This window comes from Felis catus, chromosome D2, assembly GCF_018350175.1.
Source record: "Felis catus isolate Fca126 chromosome D2, F.catus_Fca126_mat1.0, whole genome shotgun sequence".
Taxonomy (NCBI): Eukaryota; Metazoa; Chordata; class Mammalia; order Carnivora; family Felidae; genus Felis; species Felis catus.
In genome coordinates, this window is record NC_058378.1 from 272251 (window position 1) to 283902 (window position 11652).

Below are 11652 nucleotides of genomic sequence, written 5' to 3' on the forward strand. Positions count from 1 at the left end.
TGAGGATGCTTCCTTTCTTGAAGGTATCATATTTCAAAGGAATGTCTCTCAGATCCTTGACAGAAAATTTGCATCTCAAAAGGGAGAGAAAGAATTCATGAGTACAGGCTTTGTAAAGAAATGCTCTGAGACAAAAGAGGACAGAGGCCTGGAGTCACAGAGAAATCTGGCTGAGTTTTAGTCAAGCTCAAGGGAATGTTAAGCCATCTTTTTGTCAGCAAAATGGGTGTAATAATAGTACGGACTTCACAGGAATTATGTAGGGATTCCACGGGAGGAGGCCTGCAATGCACAGAGGACCTGGTGGCAAATGGCAGCTGTTGTGCTGACGACTGTTAGGGTTTCAATGCGCAGACTGGTTACTTTGGTTCCACTCTGAAGACCCAACTTATGATTTGTAAAAGAAAGTACAAAATAATCCTTATTTTCTAGAAGCTACTGTATGTAAATAAGATATAATGTATATGGCTATACGTGCATGGAAAAACAAAGAAAAGCTGGAGGCTACAATTTGGAACCAAAAAACAAGTAAACTGTTCTCATCAGAGCTGAGGCTCTGAAACAACAAAGGCGAAAGTTTGTATTCGCAATCTGTTGCGTAGACTAACATCTGATGACCTATTTACCATTTACTAGCTAATCTTCTGCCCAGAAGGTCAATGCGCTTAAAACAAATGCAATCCGTCTCCTGACTCATTGCTCTGCACGGCTTGTGCTGATTCTGAGGCTGCAGCTGTGGACCCTATGCACATATTCCCTACCTCCTGGAGTTAGGGGACATTCCTCATTGTTTCATCCTGGCCTCCCAAGGGACAAGATCTTTCTAAACAGTGTTTGACAGGAGCCGCTGCCTGTGTAGAAACACTGCTGACAAGCCTTGTTCCCAGCATACCATGATGATTTAAAGTCCGTCTGGGTATCTTTCAGGGATCTCCCTCAGAGTTGAGTGTTTCAGAAGCTGAGGGTGCCCGCTCTTGGGTTGTTGACCAACATGCCTTGAGACAGGAGAATCCTGGATGGCATGGCCCCAGAGAGGGCACAACTCACCTCAGGCTCCAGGAGAGAGACTCTGACTTGCCTAAAAGTGATCTTGTTTTTGATGATGATATGAGAATATTTGGCTCTTTGTGATGGAGGAAAAAGATGTCATATTTAGAAAGGTTTAAGTATAAATTCTTCTAACACATTGTTTCCTTCTCTTGTATTAAAACTGCCTGGCTTTCTACCATAAATCCAAGTATTTGATAAAATATACTGACTCAGATTCAAAATAAACAAACACAAAATTTATTGGTGTCAACAATCCTTTCTGGTTTTCAAAAATCCTTTCATTAGACATGATCTCATTTAACCCTTGCTGCACCTTTTCATTGTTATTTTACAGAGAGATGCTCAGGTCAAGCATTTATCAGTGAAGAGGCTTCAGGACCACATGGACGCTTGAAGTCCCCGTGTGTGTTTGCTCTGCTGGTACTATTGTGCCTTTCCCACTCACAGTGCATGGGACAGAAGTCCAGCCTTGACCTCCAATAGGCAAGGTGTCTGCTTTTAGTAGCCAGAACTAATCTCACAGTCAGTAAAAATAAGACTTTGTTTGCATTACTTTTCTCTTGAGAACCAGTGACAAAAAGGAATAGTCTTAACTTCATCTTCAAACAGTCTCCCACCACAAATAAACTGTGGTACACTGAGCTCTCCGCTACCACCTTCCCTATGAAACAGACCCTGAAGTATATAAGTATATTTTGCTTAAATATGAGTAGAATTGTCTCACCAACTTGGAGCTTACCTCTCAAGACTCCTCTATTTCATCTTTGAGTTCAGAGATCTGGTTCCTTTGGAGGGGATGGCCCGTCAACTGCCTAAAAAACAATTTTTTATAAAAAACAATTATACAAATCAGTATAATTTAGCACAATCGTGTTGTGTGATTGACCATGGCGATCTGGAGCCCTGGGTCCCACAAAAAGCCTGTAAAGAACAATGTCTAGGTATATCCAACCTCCATACTACTGCTCACCCTCCCTGGACCATATATATGGGGATCATGTAAAGCTGTGATGTGTTCATTATGTATGTCATTGCCAAGGAAGAGCAGCCATTCAGATCCTGGTCAAGTGTCCCAAGGTGATTGGTGCCACTCTACCATCTTCTGAGTGACTCTAGAGCAAAGAACTCAGTCCCCTTGGTCCTAATATGGATCAGAGTGCATAACAGCATCATTGTTGCCTCCTTTCCTCCTCTTGGCAGACACTGATTGATGCCTGATGACGCCTCTTGGTTTCCAACAATTTTCTCTTAAAATTATATGGACCTATCCTTCCCCATGCAACTATGTGAGTCCAAGCTTTGGCACATTTTATTTGGTGCCAGTCTTGCAAAAAAGCAGAGACATTTTCTTCAATAGGGGTCTTGGGACCCCAGAATTCCTTTAAGAGAGAAGTGAGCCTAGGTAGAAAATTTAAGTCTCACAGAAGAGAATAAAATTGTGAGACAGAAAATGTAGTCATTGGTTCAGATTACAAGCAAGAAATCAAAAGTCTCTTTCTGTTAGATGAAACCGAACACTCTTACATTGGGTCGAAACTCATGCTCCCCTGAATCTATCCCTGAAACCCAGTGTCCATGGACACAATGAGGGAAGTCTACTCTTCTAAGCAGTTTTAAGGGGTGGTTGCATGATAGATAGCTGTGGAGTTGTGACTCAAGACTGTGAATTTCAAATCTAAAATATTAACAAGTAGCACAACCAAGAGGAGACAAGAGGAAGTAGTGAAGAGGGGTATCAGCAGGCTGGACCGCGAGGCAGGTTGGTGACAACACTGAGTTCAACCTGAAATGGAGCCCACAGGGACCAGTTTGTACATCCTGATGAATTCTCCTCAGTCAATTCAGTTTAACAGGCAGCCAGCCTGTCTTCTGATGTCACAGTATTAGAATGTCCTATGTTTTACCAACAATATTTAAAATAGTCCACTCTGTCCCTGTGTTACCCCATCCTTTGGTGTTGTGTTCTGGATAATGACTTTGGCTCTGTCTTCCAAATTCATCAATTCTCTCTTAAACCTTGTCTAGCCTGTGATGCCCAGATGGCTCTGTCAGTTAGGTGTCTGACCCTTCATTTTGGCTCAGGTCATGATCTCACCATTCGTGAGTTCTAGCTCCATGTTGGGCTCTGTGCTGACAGCGCAGAACCTGCTTGGGATTCTCTCTCTCCCTCTGTCTGCCTCTCTCCCACTCTCTCACTCTCTCTCTCTCAAAATAAATAGGGAAACATTAAAAAAAAACACACGACTGTCTAGCCCACTATTTAACAGTTACATTAACTTTAAAAAACATTGAATAACTTTTTTTTTATTTGTTTTTAGAATTTCTTTTTTCCCCAAATCTGCTTCTTGGTTTGTCATAACATCATGCTTGAAACAAAGTTAAAAAACTTTTGCATGTGTTCCTTTACTTCTTTGGCCATTTAAAACACATTTATTTTAAAGATTCTTTCAAATTATTCTGTAGTCACCATCTCAGGTATGAATTCTCTAATTTGCCACATAGTTGGCCATCTTTCCTACTGGTTGGTTTGCTCTCGCTCTTTTTAATTTTGTCTATAAGCTCATCTCTAGTGGGAATTTTTTCTATGAGTATCTACTGTGGCTCTTGGACTGTGGAGATAGTTTTTACATTAGTTTCTCTGCTTGGGTGTTCGTACTTTGTGGGTAGCTGAAAGGTGGTGGGAACTTGGGCTCCACATAGATACACAGGGCAAACATGTTTTGAACTCTCAAAGTTGACTTTTTGTGAAAAGATCAGGAAGCTCCACTTCCAAGTTAAGACCTTGAACTAATGGATAGATTGTTTTGGTTACTAGTCTGGGGAGGGATAATTTCTTTTTTCTTTTTCTTTTTTTTTTTTTTTGTACCTTTTGTGGGAAGCAATTGCAGCTCTCCACTAAGAATGGGCTTGTAGTTTTTAAAACAGTCCTTAATTGGGTGCTAAAACCCTAGCTCCTAATGAGTATATCAGTTGATAAAGCTTCAACTACTATTCACTGATCTGGTTTTTGAGTCCCATTTTTATTTCTCTCATTTGGAGTCTTTCTTTTCTTACTTTTGAACTTGGCTGAATATTTATTTTTTTATATTGAATCAATAATTTCTACATTATTCTAACATTGTTTTGTGCAAGGGTTTAAAGTGTTTGAAGGTTGAAGGTTGAGATGTGCTATTGCTTCTGTAAGTGAAAAGGAAAATCCAGCACTGGATGGTTCACCAACCACAAGCTTACATGTAGAAAGGACTGATGAGTGATTGTTACTATGCTATTTTGGCCATAAATATCCCTACATAAGGTAGAACATATAGTTTGAAAGCAGTTGTAGTCACATATTATTTGCTTAAAATCAAAGTACAATATCTGTTGAATTGGTATATGAAAAATATGTGCAATAGTGGAAAGAGAGGCTGAACATAGTTTTAATTAAATGTATTTATTCATATGAGTTTTAAATGTTGGGTCATTTAGAATCCATAATAAATCAGATAACAAATTATTATCTTCTCCCATGCTTTTAAAAAAGATTTTAAATATGGGCTCAGTCGACTGAGCATCCGATTCTTGATTTCGGCTTTTGTCATGATTCCAGGGTCGTGAGATGGAGGCGTGCATCAGGCTCTGGGCTAAGCGTGGATCCTGCTTAAGATTCTCTCTCTCTCTGTGTCTCTCTCTCTGTGTGTGTCCCTTTCTCCCTTTGCCCCTCTCCCCTATTCATGCTCATTCTTTCCCTCTCCAAAAGAAAAATAAATTTTAAAATGCTTTAAATTAAAAAAAAACTGAAATATTTTTAAGTATAATAAAATTTTAGTGGACTAACTTTTACTTTATTCTAATTTTTTAATTGACATAAAATTCATATAACATAATATTAACTCTCTTACAGTGTGCAGTTCAGCAGCATTTAGTTCATTCATGATGTTGTGAAAGAATCACCTCTGTCTAGTTTCAAATATTTTCATCCCCATTAAGCTGTCAGTCCCCATCCTCCAGCCCCTGGAAACCACTAAAATACTTTCTATCTCTATAGATTTATTCATTTATCACAACATGTTGTGACATGTATGGGTATTTCAGCCCTTTTTATGGTGAATAATCTTCCACTATATGGATATACTACATTTTGTTGATTCATTCATCCATTAATAGACACTTGGGTTGTTTCCATCTTTTGGCTACAGTGAATAGTGCTCTTTTAGGCTAAATTTTATAAACTGATTTTAATGATTGGCTGGCAACATGCTGTGACTTACCCCCACATGTATGGGGATAGTTACAGGAATCATATATTATCATGGTACATAAACCAGTGTTAAGCCATTTCATAGCTGCTCTGTGTCTGTGCACATCCTGAAGTAGTTGAGTAGCAATGGACTTACTGAGCTCTGAACACCCTCAAGTGTCTCTCCACTTCAGACATGGAACCATTTCATTCCTGTACTTGCTCTCCAACAGCAACACATGTCTTAAAGATCTTTTTCCTTCCATTGATGAGAATTTGTGTCGAGTTGAGGAAATCAAGTCCCACAGAAGCTAGAGGAATTGCCAAGCCCCACGAATGCTCTGCTGGTTCCGTGTGACCAGACCGGGTCCCTCACCTTGTGCTCATTTTCCTGTGATGTTAATGTATGATTCCTCTGTGATCGAGAGGTTGACTCTGGGATCATACAGAATAATTTGGCTTCAAATGTCGTGAGGTTTAAAGTAGCAAATGTTGTTAGGAGGTCTCTGATGCGATACCAGTGAGCAGTTCAGTGGACGTGATTGTGTGTCATGTGGAAACTGCAGTCTGACCGCCATCTAGCTGATTTTGAGCCCTTGGTTCTTGCTATTAGGCCTGCCTTTCAGAATGCTCAAGGGACTAATTTTCTCAATAGTGGGAAAACTTGGCAGGCAACGACATAACGGTAGAATATCTGCTCTTCTCTACTTTCAACTCATTCCTGGAAAAAAAAAAAAAAACCTGAATCAATGTGAGAAGCAAATTTTCCTGCATTAAGACTTGTCTATTACTAAAAGCCTTCTGAGGATGATAAATCACGATAATTCACTGTTCTGTTTAATCAAGAATTACCAATTTAGATTAGCTACTCCTTAGCCATGTGTCTCTTTCCAATTAAAACTGCATCTGACTGAATAGGACTAAGGTTTTCAATACTTAATTTATTGATAAAAATCAGCAAAACGAATGGTCATAATTTAATTTCAGTTGATAGGTTAATCTAATTTTGCATGATGTGCTTATGTGTTTTTAATGACCATAAGCAATGGTTTGTTATTTGGGGGCTGAGGTTGATGAGGCAGATATTTTCCAAATTTTTACTGGCTATTAAAATCAGATTATAACATTAATGTAACTTGTTTATCTCATTACTTCTTGGCACAAATGAAAAGTTAATTTTTGATAACTGTCTTCTTACAAATAACTGCAGATACATGTAAAAGTTTACAATGACTCATTTACTATAATTGTTTCATAGATATTTATTTTGAAAAACTTCCCCATTTTTGTAGGTAATAGCAAACATGCTTCTCCAGGCCAGGAGAGGTAGCAATAATGATTTGCAGAAAAATCAAAATCAGCCCTTTGTGAAACACAACATCTTTTCATGTAAGGGCTTCCCCTTCAGTAAACTGTATTAAGATTATCAAGAGCAAATATTTACTGGAAGCACATTAATAAAGCACGTCACTCACAAGTGCAGTAGAATTTTAATTGAGTTCTTCAGGGTTCCAGAAGGAGGTGACTGGTGAAGCCAGGGCACCTCTCCATTCTACCCTACCACTGACATCCCCATTCTCCACTAATGACGTCCTTCATCATACATAGTCATCTAGGACTAATCACTTGCATATTAACCCAAACCCATTTAATTAACTTCTGTGTTGTACAGCCTATTCTTCCAAAGCCACCTCTAGAAACTCTTTTAGAGGTCTGTAAATTTGGTTTTGATAATGCGAATAAAGTCATTTCTATTCCTTTGCAGCCTTTGCTTTTGCTCCTAAAGACAAATTAGTGCATTAGAAAGCTGAAGATCTTAATACAACTGCATTTATTAAGAGTGCTTAATTGAAGTATTTTGTGCATGGTAATCTGATAGACCAGTTCCTGACTATTATTATGATAAAATAAATTCTCTGCCCCAAGAACAAATCCTAACTACAAAGTTAGATTAAATTTATTTGAGGAGGTAGGAAAACAGCACTCTGTGTCCCTGTATAAAGGTGATTTTCAAACATTTCATATTAAGTCAGTTATAGGACTTATTAAAATGTGGGTTCTAAGAAAGATTCAATAAATGTAAGGTGAAGCCCAAGAATCCGTGTTTGAAAAGAGATTTACCACAGAGCCTGCGGTGAATCTGATGTAGCTCCTCCTGAGAACTTCGTGAAAGAAGCACCCTGGCCACAGCTTCAGGCTTTCCCAGTGAACCATTGTCAGTAAGCAACGTTGTTTCTTATTTGTTGCCTTTGACAAATTTCAATGTTCTACTAAATCTGGACATCTGATCCTGATCTTTGTCAGTCACTGGGTTTTTTTTTTTTTTCTTTTAAAGATCAGGTTTTTGATCACTCAGCTGAGACCCTAAAATTCTCAAGTTGTACTTGCTTCTGCATTATCGTGTAATGAAAAAAGAAACAAAACAAAACAAGCCTGTAGTAAAATGAGTGTAGTAAAATGAGTGTCTGTTTTAACCTTGGTTAACAAATGATATGAAAGAAAACAAAAGTTTCAATGTAGTTCACTGGTAGAGGGGGACTTGGAAAAGTAACAAACCCAACCTGTTAATTATGCATTAAGAGAGAATCTCCAATCCACTCTGCAAAGGTAACATCAAAGGTCTCCACTAAAACGGTTTGTTATTAGCATTTAAGTAAGAATTTTATCTAGTTCTATCTCAGTCAGAGTCTGAAACCAAAGGAGTTTAAGGAAGCCCTTCATCACTGATGGTCAGGCCCCAAACAGAGCCTTAATGAGCTTGTGCAACATCTCACCAGTTGAAAAAGCTGTGCCAAAGGAGCATTATTGGTTTGGGGTTTTGTTTGGTTGGTTGGTTGGTTTTGGTTGGTTTTTCTTTGTGTTTTTTGTTTTGTTTTGTTTTGGGGTGTGTGTGTGTGTGTGTGTGTGTGTGTGTGCTAGTTTGCAAGGGAGAGCATTAAGTATCTTGCAGCTGAAGCATTATATCCATTTGCTTTCCTGTAATTTTTAGATATTTTCTGTGTTCAGTTTCTCTGCGGTCAGAATTGTGTCATGGTGGGAATGGTGGCAACAGAAACATTATCATAAAGTGAAGCCAATTTCAAATTTCTCGAGGCAACTGTATGCAGTAACTGCATTTAGAAAGCATAGAAAATATGAGTTTGTGGGCACATGTAAGTTTTCAGTCACAAAGTACAACAAACATACTGGAGAAGACAAGGAATGGCTTCAAACTTTAGGACTATTTGAGTGCCTTTATTTTTGAAAGCTCATTTTAATAATCTTCCGTAGCTCTGTTTATTTTTCAAGGCCCTTTTGGTTGTTCAAGGTGGGCTCTGAATGTTATCTGAGGGCATCTGAAATCTCTCTGATCCAATGCACCTCACAGTGGCCTGTCAAGGGCCCAGAAACAAGTCTTTTTTTTTCCTTCCCCCCCCTTTTTTTTTTAATTAACAAGACACTTTCTGCAGCACCTGGGTGGCTCACTCAGTTAAGTGCCTGACTTGATTTCACCTCAGGTTGTGATCTCACAATCCATGAGTTTGAGCTCCATGTTGGGCTCTGGGCTGACAGTGTGGAGCCTGCTTGAGATTCTCCTTCTCTCTACCCCTCCCCTGCTTGCACTCTTTCTCATAAAAAAAAAAAATAAAATAAAATAAAATAAAATAAAATAAAATAAAATAAAATAAAATATAAAAAGGCACTCACTTTCTATTGAAAACCCAGTCCAATGCAAATTTGCTGTTGATGTTTGGATAGAGATGGGTAAGCGACCTGTTCCTTCACCACTCAGTCTTCAGTTATCAGATGAGAATGTCTCACCATTTCATGGATTTTTGCAGATAGAAGCCTCCTAGTGATTCTGCTAACAGCTACCTGTCTGATATTAGCCAAGCCAGTTAACCTCTCTGGCTTTCATTATTTCTAGAAATAAAATAAATGGATTAGATTAAGGTTTTCTATGATCCTTTGAACTCAAACAATGAACTGATCTTGAAGTTTTGATTTTTTTATTTAATGTGTCTTGTTGGGTTTTCTATTTTTTTTCTTTGATCTTGAATGTAATTATTTGACAGCTTCAGTTTAACAAATTCAATTCAAAGTAGGAGAATTTAGTGGTAAACTTACAATGTATAAAAAACAATAAATATTCCTACAGATCAGCTTGACTTTCTATGAAGTTTTTATATCAATCATAATCATTCTTCCTGAATTTCCAGGGATTTCCAGCACATGGCTCCCTTGGTCACATAAAATGAGAGTGAAAACCTAATGGGCCATTGACCATATGCAACTATGTTACACGTTTTATTTGTCCCATTAGGTATTCAAAATTTCAGTCATGGTTTGGGGGATATGATATCCCAGTTACATGATTTGAACTTAGTGCTGTTCCATGGTGATGATTCTTAGCTCTTGGCCCCACCCTGTTCTCTCAGTTTGACCTTTGAAGTCATCCTATTTTTTCTGTAAAAATGAGACATGTTTGCAACTGCATAGTTTTCCCACAGAGGTTTGAGGATTTGAAGACCTCTCTCCATTTTGTACTTTCCCTGTACCTTTCATGTCCAGTTGATAGTGTTTATACCAATACAAATCTCTCCAAAATTGTGTTGATTCTCTGATTTTATGGGAGTTCATTCCACAGACAAAGCCACTACACTTTTCTTTTAGTCAACTCCTCTTCTGTCTTAGGAACCCTATTGTTTATGTAACAGGGAGGGTTTTTCCACACACATCCTCAAGGCCTTCAGAAGGCCTTTAGCTGAATGATTTCATGGAGCACCACCTTATGAGGCTTAGCAAAGATCCTGCAGCCCAGCCTGGGTTTACTCTTGTGCTGAAGCCATTTCCTAATTTGAGAATCTTTAGCTTTCTAGAGACACTGCGATTGAGAATCAGTTTTATTGTTGAATTCAGGAAAGCATGCCCCTTTTTTAGCATCTCTAATTCCTCTGGAAAATGGAATAATTTCCTTTTTAGCACCTCTCTTTCCATTTGTATCTCATTATATGCAGCTAAGAGAAACCAGTTGACGGTTTTGTTGTTTTGCTTTGAAATGGTCTTAGATCCATCAATTCATTAGATAATTTCCATGTTTCTTCAGTTGATAGTTTTTGCAAAACTTTCTCCCACTACATAACAAAGATCCCCTTTTTTCCAGCTTCCAAAAGCATTCTCCTCAGTGTCCTCTAAGCTGTTAGGCACATTCTCCTTGAGGCCTATCCAACTTCTATCCCCTGCCCGATCCCAAAACCAATAAGTGATACCTACACATTCTATAGGTCACGAATTTGTACAGGGCACAGTGGGCAAGTCTTTCTCTTCTCCAGGATGTCTGGGGTCTCAGCCAGGCAGGTCCCAATGGCTGAAGACTGGACTCATTAAGGAGGCTTCTGTGTTCATGTGTTTTGGCACCTGGGGTTGGCTCAGCTGGGTCTATTAACTGGAGCACCAAACACTGGGTCTCCATGTGGCATCAGTTATTGACAGCATGGTGGCTCTATTCTAAGAAGAATATAGGGAGATCTAGGGAGGGATCATCCAGAGAGCTGATGCTATGGGAGAGTTGGCTGGAAGATGCATGAACTTTATGCAGACATGGACTCAAAAGCCACACAACATTCCTCCACTGCAGAGTCAGGAAAGCCAGTTCAGATCTGAGGAGAGTAGAATCAAGCTTTACTTGGGGGACATGGGGGATGGGGGAGAACAAGGTCATATTGCAGAAGAGCATGTAAAATGGGAAATATTATTGGGCCAATTTTGGAAAATACAGTCTTCCACACTGTGTAAAAATCCTTTATCAAATGATGTATGGAATGGAGAATTTTCTGAAGACTCTTGTCATAATTTCTTGTTTGCATAATGAATGGCTTTGGATGTAGGATGTTGAGTTATTGCTGTTCAGATAGTCTGTTACATGAAGAAACCCATCAAGCAAAGACTAGAAGGGACTCAATTGTGGCCAAACAAAATCAGGTTTATCTAACTCATTGAAGGCAGGAAGAGCTTTTGGTCATTCTGGTAAGAAGGGGCTGGGGGAACGTGTGTTGTGCTGGGTAATTTTAAGCAGTCTTTAAGGGAAGTGCGGTCGGTTCTGGAGGTGAGAGAGTATTCTGGTAAGTTTTATCTGGAGGTGGAAGAGTTAAAGTGGAGCCACTGTTCGTTGGTCAAGGGGTAAAGGTCCCCCACCTGCGCCAGATATTTGTGTGGCTGGCTGCGGGATGTCCTTGCCTCTGGGTTCAGACACCATCAGAGTTGTCTTATCTCTGTTCTGTTGCCCTATCACACAGAGTTGTTGATACTTTCTTGGAAGCATTAGGCCTACCTGTCACATGCTGGGGCTGTTTGTCACTTTCTCACAAATGAAAGTGACCTTTACTTTTTAAATGAATAGCCTT